The sequence below is a fragment of the Oncorhynchus gorbuscha genome, linkage group LG09, assembly GCF_021184085.1.
Source record: "Oncorhynchus gorbuscha isolate QuinsamMale2020 ecotype Even-year linkage group LG09, OgorEven_v1.0, whole genome shotgun sequence".
Taxonomy (NCBI): domain Eukaryota; kingdom Metazoa; phylum Chordata; class Actinopteri; order Salmoniformes; family Salmonidae; genus Oncorhynchus; species Oncorhynchus gorbuscha.
The window spans coordinates 58766566-58770703 of record NC_060181.1 but is presented as its reverse complement, the minus strand read 5'-3'; the positions used below and the strand labels follow the sequence as shown (position 1 = coordinate 58770703).

Sequence of the window (4138 nt, the reverse complement as noted above, 5' to 3'; positions counted from 1 at the left end):
AGGGCGAAACACAATCACAGCATGGTGAATACAAAACAAGGAACCGACGGGACAGGAACGGAACACAAAGGAATAAATAGGGACTCTAATCAGGGGAAAGGATCGGGAACAGGTGTGGGAAGACTAAATGATGATTAGGGGAATAGGAACAGCTGGGAGCAGGAACGGAACGATAGAGAGAGGAGAGAGAGGGAGGGGGAGAGAGAGGGATAGAAAAAGGGAACGAACCTAATAAGACCAGCAGGGGGAAACGAACAGAAGGAAAAGCAAAATGACAAGATGATATAAGACAAAACATGACACTTTGGAAGTATTGAATTGCTAATCTTTATTATAGAGTTAGATGGTTTCTGATAATTGTGAAACATTGTCATATTAGTTTGGATGTTTTTGCTCATTCATTCAACTCATGTTTTGTCTTTTGTAGATCTGTGCAAACTTGGACTCATATTAAATTATGACAGTAAAAATAACAACACTAAAACATTGCCACTGCTGAACAGAGAAAATAGGTACTCTTGTTATTTCCAGTAGAGAGAGATAATGAATTAAGAGATGCATATACTGAAACCCTACCTGCGACCTAGGCACCCAGAGCAGTGGGTGGTCCGGAAATAACAAAATTATGAGAACGCGGTTATTTTCATGTTCTACTGTACTTGAAGGCTACCGATAAGATTATTTTTCAATCATTTTTCATACCAAGTGTCATGACACCCTGTTATACCCCAAATGTACATTCCAAAGCAATTATCTATGTTTTCCTACAGCTGCAAAAGAGGAGAATCAGAAGGTGAATGTTTGTGCTGAGCATCTACGGCAGTACAACTAGGCCTTGTACCTGAGCAAAACCATCCGCATGTGTGATGCCTTCAGCTTCCTGGACAAATACTTTTACGAGGAGCTGAAGAAGAAAGTGGCCCCTGAGGGCGAGGTGGCCATCATTAAGACCGACACAGAGAGATTCCTCTTCACACTTTTTAAAGGTAGCATACTGTATATCTAGTGTTTTTAGTCTGTAAAGTAGCCCTACATTGATGTCTGGGAGTTTAACTATTTTGCATGGCTTTCTTCCAAATATACTTTCTTGCAGATTGCAAAGAGAATGTGCAGGAATTGGCTAAGCTTCCCCAGTATGAATATAATAGCCTTTCTAAGTTGAGAACCAAGATCCTGCAAGAGTTTACATTTAGAGAGAAGGAGAGGGGGATCATGTTCAACAAGACCCATTGCAGTACCATTGCATTAGCTCAATTGGTTCAGGAGAACTCAAAGCTTGAGGAAGTTTGAGTAAAAGCTTGCCATGTGATTGGAGGAGACCAGAGTAAAGTGAAACCAATGACTGCTGTGAGTGTACTGTTTCCAATTTGACAAATACTGGCTGCCAGCCAAGTCTGCTGTTTAATTAAATAGATGATATGATCAAAACTACTTTAAAAACATTGAATGTGTGAAAATGTACTTAAATTGATGATTGTAGTATTCCATCAAAGTGGTTCATCTTTGTTTGACTAATTAATTCATGATGTCACACATCCTGTGGTCTGTAAAGTTGTGCTTAGGTACATTGTATTCAATAATTTCACATACAGTGTATTCAGAGAGTATTCAAACCCCTTGACTTTTTCCATATTTTGTCATGTTACAGCCTTATTTTGAAATTGATTATATTGTTTCTTCCCCTCATCAATCTACACACAATACCCCATAATGACAAAGCAAAAACAGAAATATCACATTTACATAAGTATTCAGACCCTTTACTTAGTACTTTGTTGATGCACCTTTGGCAGTGATTACAGCCTCGAGTCTTGTCACACCTATATTTGGGGAGTTTCTCCCATTTTTCTCTGCAGATCCTCTCAAGCTCGCTGCACAGTAACTATATATATATATATATACACACACATATATTTCATACATTTTACAATGAGGCTGTAACGCAACAAAATGTGGAAAAAGTGAAGGGCTCTGAATACTTTCCAGATGCACTGTGTTTTATTTTGCCCACATTTGTGTCTATCAGGCAGAACAAAGGGACGTTTTGGAATGCGGAGATTGCAACAACAGTGGCTGAAGACGGTCTGGACATAGCAGCATGTGACATTTTGATACGATAGCTTGTGACCAATGAGATCACTATGGTCAGAGATTTAAAGGGCTAACTGGCTTTGCCAAAAACATGTTATTATTAGTCAATATCCACGGTGTCATTATTAACTAAGAACTATGAACTAAGATGCTCTATTGTCCGCTAACTCTTTGGTATGCGCCACATGAGATAAATAAATAGTATAATGTATTAGCAGTATAATGGTGTATAATGTATAACGGTTAGCAGACAATGTATTCACGGTATAACGGTTAGCAGATAATGTATAACTCAATCTGCATCATCATATTGTTAGCATCACTTCAAGCTCCCGTTGCCATGGTTTAATGAGAGCATGTTTACTGTTTTTATGTCTTAGGCCCAAGGCAGAGGCGAGGACAGTAGTTACACTTTAGTGGCGGGGGAGGGTTCTGGGGTTGCTGAGCGAGAGTGTCAGTGAGTACCATGAGAAGATAATGAGCAAAGCCACCGATAAAGTCAAGAAATTAGATCAATAGGAATATGATAAAAGGATATGCCTCCACTCTCAAATTGTAACTTCCAGCTTGATATTAAATTAATTGTTTTCCTGCAATTGAGTAAAATCATTTTAAGATTTGATTGACTTCTCGAACCTAGTTGAGTCCACATCCGTAATGTAAAAAATGTATATACTAATTGTGTTTCAATTGTTTGTTGCTAGATTAAGGAATTTCACATTCAGGCGATCATGGATGAAAGAGTGCGAACAACCATGGAAAAGCGGAAAGGCATGAAATAGGAGACCCCGTCCACAGTGAAGCTGCAATAAACCAGTCAATGTGAAACACCAATTTAAGTATGTTCTGCTGCAAACACTGTCCTCTTGTCAAAGTAACCCAACCTGTGCAAGATTTTAATTTAATTTTACCTTTATTTAACCAGGCAAGTCAGTTAAGAACATATTCTTATTTTCAATGATGGCCTGGTCAGTGGGTTAACTGCCTATTCAGGGGCAGAACGACAGATTTGTACCTTGTCAGATCGGGGGTTTGAACTCGCAACCTTCCGGTTACTAGTCCAACACTCTAACCACTAGGCTACGCTGCCGCCCCAGCAGATTGTAGCCTAATATTTAGTACACACTTGTTGGTAAATATTTTTTGTCATGCACTCATGTTATAGCGTTAGAAAATTGAAATATATACCCCAAAACCCAATATTTTAATTTACAATGCATACCTCGATACAGAATCCAGACCCTCAACGAAAGATTAAGTTATTACTGAAACAATGTCTGAATGAAAAGTTCCCGGCGAAAGAGAAATCAAAGAGAAAACAAATCACTTACTGAGAGGCTAACGGACTACAAGACCGTTTCATAGCATGCAAACTGTGGACAGGTAGGCCTATTCCCTGTCCTAATTCTGTAAAGAGAGAAAGATGTTGGTGTTGACCTATAATAGACAACATTTGACGTTAAAGTCTGAAAGGCACTTGCTCATCTAGCAAATCAAGAGTACGTTTTGTTCCCTGAAGATTATGATCACTTACCTGAAAATGTAAATTAACTTTTTGCATGCAGGAAAGCCATAGACTGACTGTAGAGAACATTACAAACACATTTCTAATATTAAGTTGCACACCCTTTTGCCATCAGACAGCCTCAATTTGTCGGGGCATGGACTCTACAAGGTGTCAATCATTCAACAGGGATGCTGGCCAATGTTGACTCAAATGCTTCCCACAGTTGTGTCAAGTTGGCTGAATGTCCTTTGGGTGGTGGACCATTCTTGATACACACAGGAAACTGTTGTGTGAAAAACCCAGCAGCATCGCAGTTGTTGACACACTCAAACCGGTGTGCCTGGCACCTACTACTATACCCCATTCAAAGGCACTTAAATACTTCTTTAACCTGTCTCCTCCTCTTCATCTACACTGATTGAAGTGGATTTAACAAGTGACATCAATAAGGGATCATAACTTTCACCTGGATTCACCTGATCGTGGAAAGAGAAGGTGTTCCTAATGATTTGTACTCTTGTGTATATTTCCTGCTTTTCA

At 39.2% G+C, this 4138-nt stretch overlaps 1 pseudogene; it reads left to right on the top strand.

The window, feature by feature from the left end:
• The first annotated feature begins 272 nt into the window (after positions 1 to 272).
• On the top strand, positions 273 to 2903 carry LOC124044407 (annotated as a pseudogene).
• The last annotated feature ends 1235 nt before the right edge of the window (positions 2904 to 4138 follow it).